Source organism: Camellia sinensis, chromosome 11, assembly GCF_055761805.1.
Source record: "Camellia sinensis isolate YWXY chromosome 11, ASM5576180v1, whole genome shotgun sequence".
Lineage (NCBI taxonomy): Eukaryota > Viridiplantae > Streptophyta > Magnoliopsida > Ericales > Theaceae > Camellia > Camellia sinensis.
The window spans coordinates 21,513,412-21,537,664 of NC_138971.1; the positions used below are offsets into that span (position 1 = coordinate 21,513,412).

Below are 24,253 nucleotides of genomic sequence, written 5' to 3' on the forward strand. Positions count from 1 at the left end.
TGTTCAAACTCAAAAGGAAAAGGAAAATGAGATGACTATATCCAAAAGGACTATAGTACTCTTGGGCCATGTTTGTTTGGGGGGATTAGATTAGGTTAGATTAGCATTTCCATGACTAATAGTCCTAGGACTACAAATCCCTTTGAATTGTGTATCCTATCCTATGTTTGGATTGAGGTAGGATTATAAAGAAAGACTAATAGTCCAGACTTTGGCTTAATCCTCCAATTTATATCACATCCCCCTCTGTGGGATTGAATAGTCCATCATATATGGGATAGTATATCCGGATGGATTGTTAGTCCGTACTTCAATTGTTTAACCAAACATCAAATTAATAATTTTATTGGACTATTAGTCCAATTCCAAGCTCATGTCCACCCAAACAAACATGACCTTGTTATGTGATACGAAAATTTGAAATGTGAAGTGTTTGTGAGATTATACTAATATCTGTGTTTTGAAGAATTCTTATATGTGTATTATGTAAAAACTAGGTCCTATATTTGAATGTTTATTTTGGTTGAAACAAATTTTATAATTGTGAAAGTCTGGTGTGTATTTAGTTTTCTATGTTTTGAAAATGAATTATTTATTATTGTTCAAAGGTCCTTGACTTAAGGAGAAAGTTATAAAACTGGTTAAAGATTTTTATCACAATCAACTGGCATGAAGATTATATATGTTGTCAATGTGTTGTATATGAGTATAATTGATATTTGAGAGGCTACACTAACATTGTTTGTTGAAGTGTGTGTTTGAAAATTTTATAGCTATATAAAGATAAACAGAGGAATGTTGCAATGGAAAATGCTTAATAATTATATACTTCATGAGATGGAGAAATACATTGTTGATCAAAAAATCAAAAAAAAAATGCCTTTGGACTAGCGTTGAGGCTAGATCTGTTATTTGTCCGTTAGGAAGTCACCTAGGGAGGTAACCCATCTTCCGTGATTAGAGATCCCATGAAAGAAGTTCAATGAGTAAAAACAATTCATATAGCATGACTTGATTCTAGTACTCATTTTTTAGGAGACACCATATTAAGGTTGATCTCCTACTCATCCCTATGATAGTAATGCTGAATAAGTGACTGGTTAGGAAGGGTTTTACCCTGAATGAATTCAGGGAGACAATCTCCTACAAGATGCATTCTATCACCGTACCTTTGGAGGGTTCTACTAAGTGGGAGTTGTCGTAAGGCCGTGACTTGGAGACTTGGGCTAGTCTCTAGTAATCCCATGAGAATTAAGATCTAGCACATGGCCTTTAAGAGCCCTAACTCGCGAATTGATGTCCAACACCAGTGTTGTGTGTGACAATATGAACTCTGGCTCAAAGGGTCTAGTTCAAGATATATTTCACTATGATCTTTCAGAAGAAAATTCTCAACACTAAGTGTGGTTCAAGCCTGGAAGGCTCCCACACCTATTAAACAGTATACAGTTGCCCTTACATATATATATATATATATATTGTTTTGAATATGAAGTTTTAAAATTGTGGGGGTATTATATAAACTTTATGGTATTATTTAAAATTTTATTTTTTTTTATTAAAAGTGGAGGAAAGTTGGAATTTTAATAAAAATAAAATTAATTATTTCTATTTAATTTATTTGGCTGCTATTAATATTAATATTATTTTAAACATTTCGGTTACGAAGTTATTATTAAGTTTTATTATTATAATTATGTAATGATTAAATGTTAGTTTTAATTCTTATAAGATTTTCACTTATATATATTCTAATGTTTTCTAAAGATGAAGGGTGCATAAGAATAATATATATTGAGATTTTGTTAAAGAGTGTAACTTGATCTATCTTTTATATTTTTGGATAATTATAATTCGTGACTCATTCATATCGTCCGGGTGGACGTGAACATCAGATGAGGAAGGTTGTGAGCGCTTGGGTTGTATCTTGGAGCCGTTGCACTCTGGTTATACCTTCATGTGAGGAGGAACAACGGTTTTAGAGCAGTAACTACATTCCTCTCAATCTCATACGCCAACTCTTTCTTACTCTATATGAATTTACTTATTTTCATATTTTATTTATCGTAAATCTCATAATCATTTTATTAATTAAATTATATTAGTGCATAACATTTTTCTAACAATGAGCCCTACAAGTTCAGACAATCCTCTCCAGTCCAAATTGAACTGAAAAGAAGCCTTACCTTGAAAGAAATATTGCAAAAACCCATGACACAACTCAATTGTAAGAAAGAATGAAAATTTAAAAATAAAATAAAAAGAAACCAGAAGATCATTCTTACTCTGCTTAACTCAAAACTCAGAAATCAAAAAATGGAAGAAATAAAATCAATACAAGTAATATCTAAAACTGACAGTGGAAATATTAATGTATTGTTTGGTTTCTATAATCACATTATTGCGAAGAAATTGTTTGATAATTTTATGTGTATCAATGTGTTAGTGTATATTAGAAATCAAATATAACATGATCAAAAAAAATACTCACAAAAACCATGAATAGTAAAAATTAATATTATGGAAATTCAAAGTCTAACAGATGGTGATCGAGTTTTGTGGTTGATACAATATGCTTAAGACGAAATTTCCCTCTCACTGCAATCCTCACGAGTTTGAATAGATATCCATCACCCATGATACAACAATTGAGAATCTCGCAGAAGCAGCATTTCAATTTGCGAGTTTGGCAAACCAATGTAGTGCGGTACTCTCTTGGAGAGAAGAACTTAGTGCAAAGAAGAGAAGCCGAGATGATTTCGATGCCAAATGAATGAAATGGAAGGTTGTATTTATAGACGAATTCATGGTTCTTCGAATGGCCATTGCGACTGTTTGGATGCAAGAGACACTTCTTCCATAGGAAAGTTACAATAGAACAGTAACAAACAACATGATTTTTCTCAAAACAACGTGTTTGAATCTGGATCACATCCAATTTGGTTTTGACCCAAGTAAACAAAACAATAACAAATTTATTTTTCTAAAAAAATATGTTTAATTTAAATAAATTTTGTCTTGCAATCATGTTCAAATGATGTTTTTTAGAATCAATTTCACATTCACCTATAATTATTTTGTGCAAGCCAATACAATTAATTAAGGAACAATCATTGTCAAACACAAGAGTATCAACTCAATGTAGTGAGTAGCAACCCACGACACGAGAAGTATATGGTTTAGAAGCTCTTGTCTAACTTTACTGTAACTAATGGCCTTCCCCACTACTATGTGCAGATCACCAAAGATGATTCCTCATCATTTTCTACCCAGTATACTATATGCCTGAGTCTCAATTACTTTTACCCAATGATTGTACATCATTTGACATAGAAACAACCATTATGTGGAGTATGGGATCGAACAAAATATATCCAAGTATCTCACTAAAGAGATGGTGACTTGTAATTCCCATTTTGTTCACACATTTTAATTGATATAGAATAATTAAGCCTACCATTTTAGGTGGAGTCATTACATATTTTGAGTATGAAATCCATATATTTGGATCACTCATATTTTATGTATTATTCACACACTAGAAAAATAAGTGAACAAAGTTATTTTCGTAACGCGGGGAGATTTACAACCAATAAGTGACATGGTTCGCAAAATCACCTAGTTAGTATGATGGGCCACCAAGACATTAGCTGTGGAATGTGATGATATGCCACAAGGCATGTAAACTCCAACAGATTCACCAGAATCCCTCTAGCACCTGTGCCATAGGACTCCTCTCGTAAGCCTCCCAATGCTCCAAACACTAAAAACCTTTTCATGAGGACATCTTGATGGATCAAAAGCAAAACTTGGGCCTTCAAGGCAAAGCAAGATGGGGATCAGGAAGTAGTAAACTGCTTGGTGATAGGAGTGTTTACCGATCGATTTTTGACGGTTCAATTTGCTATTTAAACCCGTCTGCACATCTACAGTTTGAGAAAAATTAAAATCGCAATCACCCACAGTACAAACTGCAATATATGCATATAAGATTTGCAGATGAGTAGACAGTTTGCAAATTATATTTTTCCTTTAAAAATTTATTTTGAGCTTGTTTTTCCACATTTTTAAAATATTTTTTTCAAGCCTTTTCCCCTTAATTTTTAAGTATTATTTTGGATCATAAAATCACATAATTCTTATAATAAAATCATTATTTTCCAAATGATATATCCCAAATAAATTATAGCCTATCTATCAAATTCACTTCCTGAAAAAAACAGACCATAAGCACAGGCCGATATAAGTTAATTGACCCACATTCACTTCGCAAAAAATGTATAAGCTAAACAATATATACAAATGCGGGCAAGTGAGTGTGGATGACGTCAGGTAAAACTCACGGCCCGTCTGCAACCTGCAAAACCGAAAAATCTTAACTCACATCCAACCCTAACAATTAGGTGAAATCGCCAATTAGGTGCGGGCAATTCGAGTTGGGCGATTTTCACGGGTCAAATAATTCTATGCCCAGCCCTACTTGGTGGTAGTGTTGACTATTGAAGATAGGATAACACCATGCACATAACAGTTACACTACCACCAACTAAGCCTAGGGTCTGATTCTCAATCAATGCACTATATCAACAAAATACACAAAGGAGGAATTCAGTGATTTTGTTAATGTCATTCAAGCAGAAACCCCACTTTAAATTCATGTGAAAAACAAAACACCAAACAAGCCATAGGCACAGTAAACAGACATCAACCAGTTTGACACCAGCCTTCCATCACATGAAAACAATTTCTGTAGACACCTCGCACACTTTCCAATTCAACAACATGCATATCGGGCATCGCCAACGTCTAGGATGCTTTCAGCTTACGTTCTTTTACATGTTTAAATTAAAATATACCTTAGACATGCAATCTGCCTTAGTTGTTATGTCATACATTTCAATAATAAAACAAAGCATCATGCGATGTCATTGTTCTACAAATATTAGTTTAGATATCAGTTTAGAATATCAGTCTAGACATATACTAAATCAAGTAACATAATTGTCAATATCCACCACATGTACAAAGATTCTAATATTAGATTCATTTTGTTCACAGTAACACACTTCCAACTGCCCACTGGGACACCATGTGCATATTACCTTCGTGAAATCTTCAACCACACCTGTGAGTAACCAAAATATACGATCAGTACTCAAATAGAAGCATCTAAAGCAACCACTTATTCGCCAATATTGATTACAAAAAACACTTTTATAGATGTTCAGCTTTCTATGTGATCAAAACAAATATGAGTGTACTTGCAACCTCAACTCTTATGTTGTGTTTGGATTATAGATTTGCATAAGAATTTGGAAAGGGGAACGAAAATGTAAGGGAAATGTGAATAAAATATAAATTAAATTTTTTATCCATTTCCCTCGCATTTTCTTTTTCCTTTCCAAATCCCTACCTAAATTGATGATCCAAACACAGAGTTAGTGTTCAGTAATTGCTTCAACCTACTCTAAAGTTCCAAGTTATTAGTCTAGATTTTATTCAACACATGGTACAACATAGTGCAGTCGTTTGTTTAGACTATGGCCCTATAGGTAACCCATTATACAATTCAGACAATTTTCACCATTTAGCATACAAATTGGTGCTCTCTCTCAGAATTTAATCATTTGAAGTTTTATCAACTTTTACTCACCCATCTCAATATTTTCAGCTCTGAAACCATGTCAGAGGAAGGGTGGCTAAGATAAATCTAGAATATTTTGCACCCAAGGAGGATGGGGAAAATAAGGCTACTCCACCCTCATGTGTCTAGGTAGATGGATGGAATGATTGCCTGGTGGGTTACTTTGTTAATAAGAAGTTATGCTTTTGTTCAAAGTTTTTAAAGGCGAATGCGTACTTTAAGGCGTTTTACCTCTCATGAGGCGAGGCGTAAGCCTCAAGGCGTTGAGGCGTAAGCATTTCAAATTTCAAATTTTAATATTTACTGAATAAACTAAATATTTTGAAATAGTTAAAAAAATAAAAACAAAATTAAATATAAATATGTAAATACTTTTCGCTTTAATGCGTTGAACATTTTACTGCATAGAAGGAAGTTTTCCTTTACTGAAAGAGAAATCGATATTCTTAACTTCAGTAATTGAGCTTCTCACTTGACCATTAACTGTGTTTTTCTTGATTGATCATTTACTTAATTTTTCCTGTAGAATATAGTTGTAAAAATGGATTCTTTTTAATTTTTTATGTTTAAACAATCTAATAGACTAAGTTTAACAAATGCCCAGGGCAACTTCTGCATGTGCATACTCCTCACATGCTTATGCGCAAAAAGCGTAAAAAGCGCGCTTAAGGCGCATGCCTCAAACTATGATGCGCAAGCCTTTGGGGAGTAATGCCTAAAAATCAAAGCCTTAATGCGTTTTACCTTAGCCTCCAGGCGAGGCGAGCATCGAGGCGATATAGCGATCCCAGTTTTCCCTTCATTGTTTAATTGTATTTCAGACTCGGTTCCGTAGATGTGTTGTTGTCTTTTTCCCGTTTCCATCCTTTACTCTTTGTATATGAGTCTTGGGTTGTGTTGGGTAGGTTTAAAACAGGTTGGTTGTATTTGGAAACCAAGGGTTAGTGTCCATTAAATTTTCATAATGGTTCATTTAATATCCTTATTAGTGGTTCAGTTACTATCCTTATTAGTGGTCCATTATAGCGACCAATCCTTACTATCTTATATTTATTTATGGGGTTTCATTACTTTGGTAACCTGTTGGTCATAAATGGAGGATAAATAGAATTCATGAACTTGGTTAATGGTCATTATTTTGGTGTAACCATTTTCTTGTTTAATGGTCATTATTTTTGGTGTAACTGTAAGGTCCTAATGGCTTGTTATATATCAGTAGGCAGCAGCGGGTTAAACATGATTTTTTTTCATCATCTTTTCTTTTGAAACCCTAGAGCCAACTCTCTCTCTCTCTCTCTCTAAAACTTGTCTTCTCTCTAAGAATTGATCTACCTAGGGTGAGTATCTAACCTTAGTCCTTTATTAAAAAGATAGAGTGGGTTGAGGGCTTCGTTTTAATCTGAGAAACTTGGGATTTGGAGCACGTTGGTCTTTGGTCATCATCTCTATTTGAGTTCTTCACTTCGAGGTAGGGATTTCCTACTCCATTCTATAAGTTTTGTTCTAAGTTTTGGTATTTGATATGTTGGGGATACTTTGGTAATTTTGGGAAAAACCCTAGTTGTATTAATAAATTAATTTGTATAATTAGTTTAAGGGAATTTGGTTAAATTCATGAAATTGAGGAATTCATTGATTAAATGGTGTGGTGGGATAATTTAAACCACTCGCCTAGTGAATTGTTGTTATATTTATTTCCAGTCTAGAAATAACTGTTTTGGGCTATCGGTGGAGGATAGTCGTGATTGTTGTAGACATTGCATGTGGATTAGGAATAACTGAAACTAATCACATTGGTTAAGTCATTAATTTTGACTATTGCATTAATACAGAAAATACGTGTATTGATTGAGCATTGCATTTGCATACATTGTTTTGTGTGGGAGGAGATAGGGGATGTACTCCACGGTTTAGGGGAAGATAGGGGATGGACCTCTAAACCGGATTTTGTTTGGGAGGAGATAGGGGATGGACTCCATTAGCATCACTTTTATGTGTGCTTATTTATATAGAAGTGTTTTTATTGATACAACACTAAAATGTGTATCAATCTGGAAGTTTGAAGTGTTTTGATTTGAGCTTGAGTCTCATTTATTTGTTGACATTGGAAGAATGTGAATATGACATATATATAATTCACTATTGTAAGTTTGGCCAGGTTCTGAGCCATATTGATAATGTTGGAAAGTGAAACGTGTCGTTGACAATAATGTCATGAGATTGGATAATGATGTAATTGATTATCTTGGTTAACCATCTATTGAATGCTATTGCTTTATTCAATGCTTATATTTGGTTTAGTATATTTCTACTGGGCTGTGGCTCACCCTATATGGGAACATCATTTTCAGGTTCAGGTGATAAGCTACCTCCAAGGACATAGCTTGGAAGGACTTGGATTTTGAAGATTATCTTCAGTTATTTGCTTTCATTTATTAGTACATGTAAACACACAAGCCTAGGGCTTTATTTGTATTTGAGTTAGAACTCATACTTTTGTGTCCAAGTGTTGGCTTGGAAAGATGTAAGCCTGTAGGGCATTTAATTTGATGTTACATGTAATGCTTTAGTTTAGTAAGACTCTGATGAATATTATAATGAACTGTTTCCTTTTTAACATTGCATGTTGATGTTATATATATTTAATGGGTTTATTTCCGAGGGCGTTACAACTTGGTATCAGAGCGTACCGGGTTTGAATACTTTGGGTACGTGGGAAGTGATTAGTATCACAATGGGTTCATCTCGTCTGATAGAGACTTAGTGTAATGTTATATGCTTATGTGATAACATGTTTATGTGACTATCTGGGTATGGAATGTAGTTTCTAGGATATTGGTTAGACCCTTGAGTTTCTGATAGTCTTGTTGGAAAGGCACTTGATCACTGCTGCTTCCAACCGGAACTATAGTAACGCATTGGGACTGTCATTATCCGGGAATGAAATTCGTAGGTGCTTATATGATTATGTGCTTACGTGGAATGAATTATTGTTGTCCAATGCATTAGGACGTGGGTGTTTAGCTTCGGCACATTTATTAATGTGCTAATATCTTTGTTACCTTTACTAGGATGCCTAGACGAGGAAGTTGTGATTTCCCTCCTTCCACACGGGAAGAGTTGTGGAAACAGTTTGTGGAGTTACGCCAAGGTACTACACCTTTGGTACAGTTTGAAGCATGGTTTGCTAACCTGTCAAGGTTTGCCCCAGAGTTAGTGGAGACGGAGGAGCTGCGTTGTTCGGAGTTTGAGAGTAGGTTGTGTGAGTGGGGGACGATAACAGTGGTAGTACCAATAGTATGGTTTTCTTTTGACTAATCCGTTTTGTAATCGGTGAATTATCATTTTGAAATCATGGGTTCTGTTGTGTAACCAATGTGTTTTAGGAATGTTGAAACATTAAAACTGCTTGTTTATATATATGTTTGTGTTTATTAATTTCCTTGGGTTAGGCGGACTGGAACATGTTGTGGCTCTAAAGTTTTATTAATGTGACAAGTTGTGAAACAGTAAAATATTTGTAACAATGCATCGGTATGCGTGTGATTTGGTTTGGGAGAATGAGGGCTGGTGAGCCATGTTTAGAAATTAGAAAGAATTATTGAGGGATGCGTATCTTAGTCAAGACTACTATGGGGCGAGAACAGTTATACTTGCCGGGTGTGCGAAATTTCAAGGGTGTTACCTATTTAATCTTGTGTGAGTGGTAGAGTTTGTGGCCAACTGTCGTGAGAACTCTTCGAGAGGATGTGAAGTGTGCGATTACTACTTGGTCTGGTATATTTAGCATGATGTTTTACGGAGGCATAGCGCATAATTTCGTTCGGAGTAGACTTACACCTTCATGGTAGGTGACGTTACCGAATTTGCATACGTACTGAAAGGTTGTCTCATTTGAGGGAGTGTTAGCCCTTGTTAAGATTGTGGTTGTTGGCATCGGGGAGTGGCGTGTTGTGAGCAACTGGTATTATATCCTGGGTAGTAGTATAATGGATATTCTCTTAAGTTTCAGGATTCTTTTGCTTTGTTTAAATGCCTTAGGTGTGTACCTTAATACTGGTTAGGTTAGGAGATGTTGTCGGTAGGGTTGGTTGGGTGTATAACCCGTGGTTACGATGTGACCTGTGAGTAGAGTCACAGTGGTATGGTGTTTGCAGATGAAGGTTTGAGTTGTTAGCGATGAGGGTGAGGACTCTTACTCTTCTGGAGAGTTAGGATGGTGCGTCTTTGAAAGCCTTGTCGGCGACATGCGATTGCGCCAGGGTTTGGTTCTAAGCAGTGGTTCAGTGGTAGTGGTGGCAAATGATTTGGCACGGCGGCTTAGTGTCTTGATTGTCCTCTCAAGACGAGTGACAAGTAGGATGCGGAATAAAGAGTAGACCCTCTAGGTCATTAAGGAATGACGGTACTATATTTGCTTGTGTTCGGTACGAACAGTTATGTGGTAGTGATAAGTGTTGCGGCGTGGTAAACCCTTGTTAGCTAATTCGGTACGAGGGAATGAGTATGCAAATTTTGTTATTATAAGTTTAGTCGAGGTGGCGAGTGAAATCCCTAAATGAGGGATTCAGTATGGGCATAAGATAACTTGCAGTAAGTGAGGAGGTTTTGCCTAGTACGATGTGTGATAGTGCTTGGTTCGTATGTTGTTCATTACCCGTGTCTCGTTTTACGTCCTCGTTCTGTGAAAGTTGACCGGAGGCCTGGTGTACGAATGTTTTCGTGTTTCCTATGTTGAGGTATTAAGTACTAGATACTGGTCTGAGTATTGTCAGTAGTCGAGACGTGGTGGATGTCTCAGAACACTGTAGTGGTTGATTGTGTCATACTGTTATCTTTGTAATCGAGTCTTGCGAAGCAGGATTTTTCTTTTAGTTAAGGTGTTGTGGAAACATAACGGGGTGGAGGAAGCCATGTGGGAACGTGAGTTGGATGTCCGTGAAAAGTATCTGGACTTGTTTGTTAATATTTAACCATGTATTGGGAATTTTGTTGTACTGATAAACTTTAAGCGCACTGAATGTGTCTTACGTTGAAAAACATTAAGTATGTTTTGGTTATTGGCAGTATGGTAATGGTTGGTCATGCCTTGAAAATAGAAGTTTAATTTAGCATTGTATATGTTAAATGTGTTATAGAAATGCAAATATATTATTGGCATTGAATATGTTATGGAATTGTGAACTATGTTATATGTTGTGAGTTGCCTCTTGAATAGAGATAGAATAACCGGTAATAGGTCAGGTTGATGAATATTGAATTGTAATATTGTTGAGAATTGAGAAATCATATTGTTGAAATTTATTTACCTAATTTCGGGGACGAAATTCTTTAAGGGGGGGAGGTTATAGCGATCCCAGTTTTCCCTTCATTGTTTAATTGTATTTCAGACTCGGTTCCGTAGATGTGTTGTTGTCTTTTTCCCGTTTCCATCCTTTACTCTTTGTATATGAGTCTTGGGTTGTGTTGGGTAGGTTTAAAACAGGTTGGTTGTATTTGGAAACCAAGGGTTAGTGTCCATTAAATTTTCATAATGGTTCATTTAATATCCTTATTAGTGGTTCAGTTACTATCCTTATTAGTGGTCCATTATAGCGACCAATCCTTACTATCTTATATTTATTTATGGGGTTTCATTACTTTGGTAACCTGTTGGTCATAAATGGAGGATAAATAGAATTCATGAACTTGGTTAATGGTCATTATTTTGGTGTAACCATTTTCTTGTTTAATGGTCATTATTTTTGGTGTAACTGTAAGGTCCTAATGGCTTGTTATATATCAGTAGGCAGCAGCGGGTTAAACATGATTTTTTTTCATCATCTTTTCTTTTGAAACCCTAGAGCCAACTCTCTCTCTCTCTCTCTCTAAAACTTGTCTTCTCTCTAAGAATTGATCTACCTAGGGTGAGTATCTAACCTTAGTCCTTTATTAAAAAGATAGAGTGGGTTGAGGGCTTCGTTTTAATCTGAGAAACTTGGGATTTGGAGCACGTTGGTCTTTGGTCATCATCTCTATTTGAGTTCTTCACTTCGAGGTAGGGATTTCCTACTCCATTCTATAAGTTTTGTTCTAAGTTTTGGTATTTGATATGTTGGGGATACTTTGGTAATTTTGGGAAAAACCCTAGTTGTATTAATAAATTAATTTGTATAATTAGTTTAAGGGAATTTGGTTAAATTCATGAAATTGAGGAATTCATTGATTAAATGGTGTGGTGGGATAATTTAAACCACTCGCCTAGTGAATTGTTGTTATATTTATTTCCAGTCTAGAAATAACTGTTTTGGGCTATCGGTGGAGGATAGTCGTGATTGTTGTAGACATTGCATGTGGATTAGGAATAACTGAAACTAATCACATTGGTTAAGTCATTAATTTTGACTATTGCATTAATACAGAAAATACGTGTATTGATTGAGCATTGCATTTGCATACATTGTTTTGTGTGGGAGGAGATAGGGGATGTACTCCACGGTTTAGGGGAAGATAGGGGATGGACCTCTAAACCGGATTTTGTTTGGGAGGAGATAGGGGATGGACTCCATTAGCATCACTTTTATGTGTGCTTATTTATATAGAAGTGTTTTTATTGATACAACACTAAAATGTGTATCAATCTGGAAGTTTGAAGTGTTTTGATTTGAGCTTGAGTCTCATTTATTTGTTGACATTGGAAGAATGTGAATATGACATATATATAATTCACTATTGTAAGTTTGGCCAGGTTCTGAGCCATATTGATAATGTTGGAAAGTGAAACGTGTCGTTGACAATAATGTCATGAGATTGGATAATGATGTAATTGATTATCTTGGTTAACCATCTATTGAATGCTATTGCTTTATTCAATGCTTATATTTGGTTTAGTATATTTCTACTGGGCTGTGGCTCACCCTATATGGGAACATCATTTTCAGGTTCAGGTGATAAGCTACCTCCAAGGACATAGCTTGGAAGGACTTGGATTTTGAAGATTATCTTCAGTTATTTGCTTTCATTTATTAGTACATGTAAACACACAAGCCTAGGGCTTTATTTGTATTTGAGTTAGAACTCATACTTTTGTGTCCAAGTGTTGGCTTGGAAAGATGTAAGCCTGTAGGGCATTTAATTTGATGTTACATGTAATGCTTTAGTTTAGTAAGACTCTGATGAATATTATAATGAACTGTTTCCTTTTTAACATTGCATGTTGATGTTATATATATTTAATGGGTTTATTTCCGAGGGCGTTACAGGCGAGCCTCAAGAAAGCCTTTTAAAACTCTGCTTTTGTTAACTCTATTGCCAAAAAACTATGGGGGCAGAGTGGTTACTTTATTAATAAGAAGTTATCTTTTTGTTGTTAACTCTATTGCCAAAAACTGTGGGGCGAGAATGGACTGATTCATGTTATGTCTAATGAAAAGTGTTTCTTCTTCTTTCGATTCAGTTTTGAAAGGGAAGCCATAGCATTTTGGAGGGAAGATAATGGTCCTGAAGTGGTGGGACTACAGACTTAACTTGTGAAAGGAAAGTCTAATAAAATTTCCTCACTGGGCTAAATTCTTCAACGCCCCCTTCGAATATTGGAATGAGCAAGGGTTAAGCCACATTGCAAGCATTATTCAAATTCTAGCTGAATCACAAAAGAGAATTACTTTTGCCAAAATCTCTGTTCAGATTGAAGTGGGTAGGGAACTGGTGGAAAACTTTCACCTGGACAATAGGAATGAGAATTTTGAAGGGGTCAAAGTGCACCAATGGGTGCTCAACCAGTCTTTGGTTTATGCTGTACTCAGGAATGACTGGGGAAAGAAACCGAAAGTAGAATGGAGGCAAGTACAGAAGCCATAGGGGAGGCCACAGCCAATGATGATCATAATGCCCAAAATGTGGGCAAAGGTGACCTAATTCCAAGAATAAAGAGCAACCATTGGAGCAATCAAAACTCAACCTAGGATGTAGCCAATTCGTTAAATGGGGAACATTATCATGAGGTAGGTTTTGATCAAGACCAACCTATCCATACCATACAGGTGATACCAGGTGATTCAAACAACTGTGAAGTCTAGCAAATACTTTTGATGTAGGAAGCTAATAACAAGACCCCAGGCCCATCTGTTCCAAATAAAAAGAAATGGGGAAGGCTTTATCTTCAGCCTATAACAATAAGAGTAAGAATGGGAAGGAAAGCTGACAGTAGCATAACATTAGTAGATACATACACCACAAATAAACTTGAATTCCTGGTTCGTATAAATGGAACACCAACTAGAGATATTTACTAACAAGTAATACAAACAAATGATTTTTAAGAACTAAGTAAACATTATGTTATTAAAACAAGTTACACATGAGAAATTGTGTAAATGTTCTACATTGAAGTTATAGTATACAATAGTTCTTCATCACAATATATATAGACACATACATGCATATAAACATGCAAGAAAGAATGAAAATGAAAATTAACATACTCATAATGAACTCTTTCTAATTGCACTTAAAGCTACTCAGATCTAAAGTTTTATCTACTGATTACGTAATGACTCAGCTTATTTATTTTTGTTTTTAATACTTTCGTCCTTTGGTTTGCTAATATCAGTTCAGGATATTGCTCAACATGCAGTGGTCATCTGCTTTTCTTCTTTCTATATGGGACAAACGGTCAAGAACAATAAAACTTCAAATACTACTTTTTCAACACTAGTAGAAATATAAAACACCCCTATTTGCTTGATCAACTATGGATAGATAAAATAAAAATAATCGTCCTGTGAGCCTGGGACTCATAAAATTTGTTCACTTAACATCTCAAAAAACTGTTGATGTAATCATTTGCAATTTTGCAATTTGGATGCATATCCAAAGAGGTATAGAATTAATGATAATCTGTGTATCCCACCAAAAATGAAATTAAAAGAAATATATTAGAAGCTTCAACTAAACTCAGCATTGTTGAAACAGACGAAAAGAAGGAAGACAAAAAACAATTTGAAGTTGCATTGTGTAATTAAAATGCATACATGTTAAGAATCTGAAGCATAAGATCAAAAAGGCAATGCAGGGCATTGCATTAACATGAAACAATGATCCATTTGAAACCATTTATCAAAAAAAAAAAAAAATTGATCCATTTGAAACCAAAAATAATATGGATGTGCCGAAGAAAAAAGACAAAAAGGTATCATTAGTGCTAGAAAACTATAAATTAATTGTCAACAAAAAATCATCGTGCTTATAGTAGCACATGAATTAACCATTCACACACTTAGCTCATTCTCTCTCAAAGATGGGAAAGCTCCTGGCCTCAATGGAAAGCTCCTGGCCACTGATTATGCCTAGTGGCATCACAACCACTAGGCATAATCAGTGGCCAGCACATTGCCATGAACTGGAAGAGATTACCCGAATATGTTGTATGCAATCATTCAATAAAATGGCCAGTGAGTCGAAACAGCCAAAAAATCCAGTAATGTACTGCTGTTTGTGTTTGTGTTTGTGTCAGCGTCAGCCATTGTCTTTCTCTTCCAAAGCTGAAGAAGTGAAGCTTCTACAAACTCTCACTAAGTTCTCTATGCTGTGAATATTTTAGTATGTATATATACATGAACTACCTTTCTATGGTGAAGTGGCTCTCTGCATATCTCAAGAAAAGGAATGTTTTGAATTTAATAATGGGGGTAAATTCACAAAATTTTCTTAAAAAATGGTAATAACATCAACTTTGACCTGGGCAACAGAAAGGGATAAAAGTGTACCAATGGGTGCCCACAGCCAATGATGATCCTAATGCCCAAAATGTGAGCAAAGATGACCTAATTCCCAGAATAAAGAGTAACCGTCGGAGCAAGGACAAAAATTATGCAGGATATGGGTAATTCGTTAAATGGGGAACATTATCATGAGGTAGGCTTTGATCAAGACCAACCTATCTGTACCATACAGGTGATACCATCCTTTATGGGGGGCAACTCAAACAGCTGTGGAGTTCATCAAATACTTTTGACAACCTGGAGATAGAGGAAGCTAATAACAGGACCCCAAGCCATCTAATCCAGATAAAAAAATAAAAAGTGGGGAAGGCTAAAAATGAAAGGGGGGCTTCCTTAATTTCTCTATACATTAGAAGGAAATCAAGGATCATATTATTCAAAGGAATAAAATGTATCTTTATTTCGGGCTCTTGGGAAATAAAGTCAGAAGTGTTAATAAGGATATGGTCTTCGAATCTATGAATGGAAGCTGGGGAATGTTGTCCAATTACAATGATCCACTTTGTAAAGGATATGGATCCTATGGAATCAAGATATGCTAAATGTAATGTGCATTAGTACAAATGACCAGGCTATTCATTGTCATGTTAGAGCCAGAAGAAAATGGACTGCTAAGTTTCTGCCATGTATTGTGATAACGCTCCCCAAAACAGACTGGACATTGAAGCTATGGCCAGGCTATTCAACCAGCAGCCATGGCTGGTCTGTGGGGCTCTGTTAAATGGACCAGGTACATGCACGACTGCAATGACTGATTTGTGAGGGCTGAGTTTGATGATCTTAAATATTGAGGTATGCAGTTCACACAGACAAATGGTCAGGTGCTTCGAGAGATTGATAAACCTCTCATCAATGAGGCTTGGACCATGAAATGAGGCAGAATTCCTGACTGCAGGAATATCTGACCATAGCCCTATCTTGGTTAAAGTGCTGTCTGGCCCTATTAAGCAAAAGAAGGCCTTCAAATTTTTTTATTGTTGGGCTGACCACCCTGAATTCTTGAACCTTGTTGCCAGGGTTTGGAGAAATCATGTTCGGGGCACTCCCATGTTTTGTCTATGCCAGAAGTTGAAAATGCAAAGTTGAAGTTGAAGAAGCTGTGCCAATCTAACTATAGTGACATCACAAAAAAGGTGGACAGGAGGAAGTAAGATCTCAATTGGAAGCAGTCAAGAAAAGTCTTAATAGTAACCCTGAAGTCTTGACTGTCTATTACTGATGCCAAGGAAATGCTAAGATCATTACTTATTTTCAGAACTTGCTAGGCCATAAGGGAGGTGGTACTATGGTATGCATAGAAGATATGAACTTGGACTATAGTGATCAATTAAATGATGCTCAGAAGAAACAAAACAGGGCCGTTACTGTTGAAGGGATTAGAGAAACCTTGTTCTCTCAAAGATGGGAAAGCTCATGGCCCCAATGACCATGATGTCATGTTCTTCAAGAAAGCTTGGCCTGTCAATTTAAGGATGTGCTTTCCTCTATTACATCTTTCCTTTATTTTTCTTAATTCTGGTGCTATCTTGAAAGAAATGAACTCTACTCTCACTGCTTGGTTCTTGGGGTCCCTAATCTATGAAGCATGGATACTTCGACGAACATGTCGTACCGGTAATGGGTACTTGTACTTTGCATGGTACTTTGCATGGTACTTCTAGATACGCACATGATACACGAAACACGTATGCAAATTTTTCCTTCTTAATTTTTGGCTTACCCTAGACACCAAGTATATTCCCATGTGTAAGCTGGAATAGTATTTTCTTCTATACAAAGGTAAAGTTAGTCTCATTGGACTTACTTTTTTATGCTTAACATGATTTTAAAATTAAGCAATAGCATATAAATTATTTAATAAATATAGTAACACTTAGTTTTGGTTTATACTTTACTTTTAGATCTTAACAAACTATACCATTTAACTAATTTCTGCATTACTTCAAATTAAAAATAACTAAATTTTTACGAACATACCCAGACGTACCCATACCTTACTTTTTTAAAATTTTATCATATCAACATACCCATATTGTACCTATACTAGTACACGTGCTTCATAGTCCCTAATCCTACCCTCTAAAAGTGTATCTTCAAGATCTTCGCTAACATATTGAAGTCCCATCTCCCTTAGTTATTGATCAAGCCCAATTAGCCTTTGTTTTTGAAATTAGAATTGTGGACAATATTCGAACTCAATTCATATTCTACACACATATTTTCCGTCACAGAAATGTAATGAATTGATCAATTACCACATAGTTCCATTAGCACCACAACCAATTGGCATAATCGGTGAACCCCAAGGGGTTGGCCTGGTGGCAAGGCCTTGAGTCTTTGAGGTGTGCTCCCTCCAAGGTTCAGGGCTCGAAACCTTTTCAGTGCTAACCGAATATGTTGTATGCATCATTCAATGAAATGGCAACAGTGAGTCGAAACCTTAGTTGCACGAAGCGGGAGCGGGAGCGGGGGCTGAGGTGGGAGCAGGAGCGAGGAATCGTGAGCCGATAAAAGGTTTTTTAGGTTGGGAGCGTCTCGGGGAGCGGTAATATGTATATATATATATATTAATGCACATTAGAAGTTTTTTTATAAATATTTTTATTTTAATATACATTAATTATTTTATTTATTTATTATATTTTTTAAATAATCTTTTATTGTTAATTTATTTTTTTATTTTTAATTGATATATATTATAAATAAAAAATTATAATAAATAAGGAATAATAAATTATGTTAAAATAAATAAGGGCAAATTACATATACCTCCCTCGAGATTTAGCTAAATTACAGATATCCCCTGAGATTTCGGAAATTACAGATATCCCCTGAGGTTTATATTTTCATAACAAATTGCCCCCTGAGATTTATATTTTCATAACAATTTGCCCCCTAATTTGTTATGCAAATAGTACCTTCAGGGGGGTATCTGTAATTTCTCAAACCTTAGGGGGTATCTGTAATTTTGCTAAACCTCGAAGGGGTATATGTAATTTGCCCAATAAATAAAACGAAAAATTAAATATTTTATTTTATAATTTTTTTAATTATATATGGTTTAATTAGATTTCTTTTAAATAATTGGATGATTTATTTTATTTATTATATGTTAAAAAATTAAAAAATAATAATTTACAAAAATTATTATTATATATGATATTTTAAGAAATAATAATTAAATATTTTATTATATATGGTAAAAATTATAATTTATAAATTTTATTACATATATAATATATGATAAATTATATTTATTATATATATTATATATGATATATGATATATAATATATATATGTATAATTATATGATCAATTAAACATAGAGACGAAGAGAGAGAGCAAAGAGAACAACGAACAGAGATGAAAAGGGAGAGAAGCAGAGACGAAGAGAGAGAGAGAAGCACAAAGACGAAGAGAGAGACGAAGACGATCGAGAGAGTGATGAAGATGATCAAAGCCCTCAGAGACGAAGACGATTGTGATCGATAGTGAGAGAAGAGAGTGACGAAGGCAATCAAAGCCCTAATCTCAACACTGATCCACTGTAAGTTCTCTCAACAACCCTTCTTCTTTCTCCTCTCATGTCGACGTCGAAGGCTAGGGTTTCTCTCTCTCTCTCTCCCTCCCCTTTACGATCTCATCTTGAACTGAATCGCATTTCTCTCTCCACAGAAACGCGATTCTTACATGTTTCTTTCTAGGAATCCCGGAATCGCGATTCTCAGAATCGCGAATCGCCACCTAGTTGCACGATTCCTACAACTAAGGTCGAAACAGCTGAAAAATCCAACAATGCACTTCCGTTTGTGTTAGCGTTATGCGTTATCCATTCTCTCTCTTCGAAAGCTAAAGAAGTGAAGCTTCTAAAAACTCTCTCACTCTAATATATGTTCTCTATGTTGTGAATATTTTTTTATGTATATAAAGAAACTACCTTTCTATGGTAAGGTGGCTCTCTGCATACTCAAAGAAGAAGGGGATGTTTTAAATTTAATTGAGGCAAATTCACAAAATTTTGCAAAAAAATAGCAATAACATCAATTGAGGCCAAGGCCATGAATCTTGTAGACTGTAGTATTGTTTTTACTATTGGTACCATGCATATCGCTACCATTATGTTTTCTCGATTACCATTTTTGGATTTATCACTATAACTTCTAAAATTTATCATGTAAAAACCGTATTTATTTATTTATAAATGTGGCATTTTTTTCAATGTAATTTGTATGCTTGAAGAACATGTAACATTTTTACCATCTAATCATTCTTATTCTAATCATTATTTTAGAAATTCTCATAATTTTTTTAATCTTTCGTATTGTTGAGCATGCATACACCTGCAAGAGATGAACATGAAACAAAATTAAACCTTTTGTTTAACACATTTTAATCGGTACAACACACTTAAATAAAACAAGTCTTGATACTTTCCACTAGTTTTCCCAGTCCTACAGTTCTTCCTAAGATGTTAAAGCAGCTTCAAACCTAAATGACATTCATTCTCTATCTATCTACATGTGTCTAAAGTATGTTGAGAAGACAAACATAAAGAACAGATGTAAGCTTTGACGACGATGGTGGGGCATGTTACAGCTTGACCTTACAATACAAATTCGCAGTCGTTGGTGATGGATAGCTACTGGCATCACCAACACTTCTCAATTCTTAGGGCTTCTTTGTAAGAACTATGAATATAACATGTATGCGCCAGAAGGAACTAGTACAAAACGGCACAGCTGGACTATGCTAAAAATTGCCAAGATAGCTGAAAACAATCCAATAACTTAACCAGCACTGGATCGAAGGTCTTCTATATTGTTTTTTCTAGTGTAACAATACATTTCGAACAGTATAGGCTGGCACAGTACAAGATTCACAACCTTGGTTATGGGTAATAAATTGCTAACCATAAGGGAGAGTTTTAATAATTGCTTCATAGTTTAAACTTTTAAGTAGTCGTGTGATAAAAATGGAATTGTTTAAAATATTGATTTTTTTGGATAATTTGGGGAAAACAAAATTCTACACAACTTCAAATTGAGGGGAACACCAAATATTGTTCTCCCTTTAAATATTAGTATAAATAAATTAATAATGCTTTTGATAAAAAGTAAAGCCATTGTCTTTATCAATAAAATTCAAAAAAAATCCCACCATATTTAAAATTAACATAACCTTTATGATCCTAAAGTCATATTATATCATCCTACAATCAAATGATGCTCAGTCCATGCCAATACATATAGAGAACTAATTCTGGTGGCAAATAGATCGTTTGATAATGTTGTCAATTTTCTGTTTCCTATTAACATAAAATAGGAACCTTTTTTTTTTTTTGGTGTAAAAAACATAGAAAGGTGTACACAATTACTTTGAAAACAAATAAAAACAAAAGCAAAGACACATTCTCGATGAGTTACTGAAGGTGAAGGCCGCCGGCAGAGGGTGGCCAGAGGTGAATGAAAAGTGCCGTTGGAGATCACGGGGGTTGCCGAAAGGTGGCTGTTGCCGAAAGGTGGCTGGAGGTCAAAAGGGGGGACGGACAGTGGCCGTGGGTCTCAATGGGAGAATAGCCAGCCCCTAGAAGTGGTGGATAAGGGGGGGGTTGGCAGGGGAGAGAGGCTAGGAAGCATTGATACGGATAGATGATACGGTGATATGGATATGGTGATACGGCGATATAGATACGGTGATACGCCAAAATCTAAAAAAGTAGGTTACGGATACAACGGAGATACGTTCGTAAAAATTTAAAAAAAAAATCATTTTTTATAATTTTAATAATGTAATATGCATGAAAATAAAACTTAAAAGCAAATTAATAAAACAAGATAGGGATTCATATCAAGCTAAAAGTCTTCAAACAATCATAAAACATCCAAAAGTAAAAACAAAAGCAAATGCAAATTAAAATTAAACATCATCTTTACATGCCAGCACTAAAAAAAGAATGAGAGCAAAGACAAAAAATGTGAGAGAGTGAGAGAGTGAGAGAGAAGTAAGAGAGACAATAAGGATCAAGGTTGTTAAAATCGAGATCTTACGTTGGATCGTTGAAGGTGTTTATAGGATCAGATCGAGGATCGTAAGATCCTACCGTACATAATAATTTAATTTAAATAAATATTTCTTAAAAAGTATACACAAAATGAGCCTATATTCTATTAAAAAAAAGTGAAGATATTGTGAAAAATATAATACTCTGTGTAAAATGTACATATAATATTATACAATAGAAAACTCGATGGTAAAAATTTTGTATTTCATCAAAAAAGAAGGTGAAGAAAAATTCTATAACAAAATACTTTACAATCTACAATAATGCATAAAAAGTGAAAAAAAAAATATTTTAACAAAGTTGGATATGAAAATAGAAGAAATCAAAAAAACAACTTAACCGAATGATAAAGTTTGTCGTTAGCATCCCTGGTGGAGCTGATTCGAGTCACAAAAATAGTCTCTCCAAAAATTGAAAAAAAGTTGCAATCATCTTACCCTTCTTAGACTCTGCTACAGCTAAGTTTATTTTTCCGATTAGTTAATTTTCTTAAATTACTGCAATATTTAAATGTTTGTTTCCTACTTTGTTTTTCTTAATCTATTTGATTCAATATTACTTAATTTTCATTATTTATTTTGACCGCATAAATTGGATTTAGACAACAAACATAAAATTTACAATAAAATGTCATACAATACAAAATAAGGCTTGTAAATTGGATCGGATAGGATCGGATTGGATCGGGATTCCATGATCCTATAAGATCCCATTACTAGGATCGAAAGATCCTACCTATAAGGAATGTTTTACACAATCCGGATCGATTGTATTTAAATGGATCGTAAGATCATAGGATCATAGAATCCAGATCGGGATTCTGATAACCGTGATAAGAATACATCAATTTGACAAATTCTATTACTTTAACTATCACTATATTCCTCTTATCAAAGAACTAAACAAAGCATTAGAAGTAATATGTGACTTCGAGTATCCGATACTTCAAAATTAAATATCCGATACTCCAAAATTAATAAAAAAAATTAACTAAGAAGTATCCAATATGTATCCGCGAGTATCCAAGGAGTATTGGTATCCGATAAGTTGGATACGTCTCCTTTTTTTACGTATCCGTGCTTCATAGGAGAGAGGAGAGAATGAAAACTCATTTTCAAGACAAATAAAAACACCCTTTTTTTATTACAATTTTTGAAATTTTGAAATCAATTCAATATTTTTGGAAACAAAAACAGTATACCAAATAAATTTTCCATTTCCCATTTTCAAAAAAATGAAAACAAAACCAGTAATTAGAATGTATAGATATAAGAATGCTTCAAGAAATCAAAACCTTGTGAGCTGCAAATTGTTATCTGGCTTCTATAAGTACACTTACTAAACATCATCAAATAAGCATAGGAATAATACGCCACTAAAGCAAACAAAACTTGATATCAACATGAAAAATACTTCATATAAAATCAAAAAATAAATGCCAATAGAGAAGGCATAGAAAGCTGTCACACCAATAAGCATCAATACTTAGGTACTAAGCATACACTATGTAGTTAATTTACCTTGACTAAGTGCTAATTTTCAGCCTACTAATTAGTACGTCAGTATGGCCGATCCCATCCCAAACGCAAGCTTCAAATTCCATAGTACCACCATCAACAGCATCAGCATCCTTAACATCAAAGGTAATATAATACTTAAACCCAGCACATAAACCCATGTTTGCCTTCACAACCTTCACAAACTCCAGCTTCTTAAACTGCACACATATTTTCCGACATATATTATGAACAACAAAGGCTAATTCTCAAACCAAACAAACAAACAAAACAATGAAAAAAAATTTTAATTGAATAAAGAAATACACCTCTTTGTCATTGTATTGCTTGAGCGCTAATTCCGAAAAAGTTCTGAGATCGTCGGCAATCTCATCGAGGTTAAAAACCGGCTCTGTTCCACCAAACCCAAACGAGCGTGGGAAGTACATGACATCAAAGCCCTGTATATGTATATGCATATGTATATGTATTGTAAGCCCACAAATTCTATTACATTACAACAATAATAATATAAAATATATATTTATATGTAAATAGGATTTTGAAGAAAATAGAGACAAATGAAAGAGGGAAGTATTAAGAGAAGCTATATAAGATATACACACATCACTTTGGGTTAACTGTCTATCATACTCTTGGAATTCCTTATCAGTAACTCATGCATTCCATCACTATCATCTTCCACATCTGAATCATCATCGTAGTTATAGAATACGATTTTAGATCTAGGGTCTTCTTTTTCTTCTGCTGATGAACAAAGCGGCGATGGTGATGGTGATGGTGATGGTGATGGTGGAGGTGGTGGGGAAGCGCAACCCTCGCACCTTTGCTTCTTCGCCGGTGAATCTCTAATCTCCCATTTGCAATCGTTGCTTTTGATGCAGAGATCGGAAGCCATACCTTCCCGCAAAGAGAGACAATACAACAATGAAAACTAGAGAGCAGACAAAAGTAACTCAACCGAACCTAACCTAAGAGGTATAATTATGGCGTGTTTAGGCCTATTTTGGAAGTCGGTAAAACGCTGGTTTATTATTATTATTATTATTATTATTATTATTATAATAAAAATATGAAGTCATATTTTCTATTTCTTTGGCATCGCAATCTTTTACTTTCCAACCTATAATGTAGGTGTTTGAAAAGTGAGTTTTTATGTAGATTTTTTTAGTTGTAAGATATTATTGGATAAAAAAATTTTGATGTTTGAAATGATAGTTGGGTTTTTTTGTGATTGGATGTGATATTTGTGAGAGAAAAAGTAAAATA

The 24,253-nt window shown here is 34.8% G+C and overlaps 1 long non-coding RNA gene across 1 annotated transcript; it reads right to left on the bottom strand.

Annotated features, from left to right (window-relative positions):
• Positions 1 to 4,744: 4,744 nt before the first annotated feature.
• LOC145801876 (uncharacterized) lies at positions 4,745 to 24,015 on the bottom strand. Its single transcript, XR_014343651.1, has 4 exons — positions 23,590 to 24,015; positions 23,293 to 23,424; positions 22,988 to 23,184; positions 4,745 to 5,125 (listed from the first exon to the last, which is right to left on the bottom strand). It is a non-coding gene; the product is annotated as an uncharacterized LOC145801876 (long non-coding RNA).
• Positions 24,016 to 24,253: the final 238 nt, after the last annotated feature.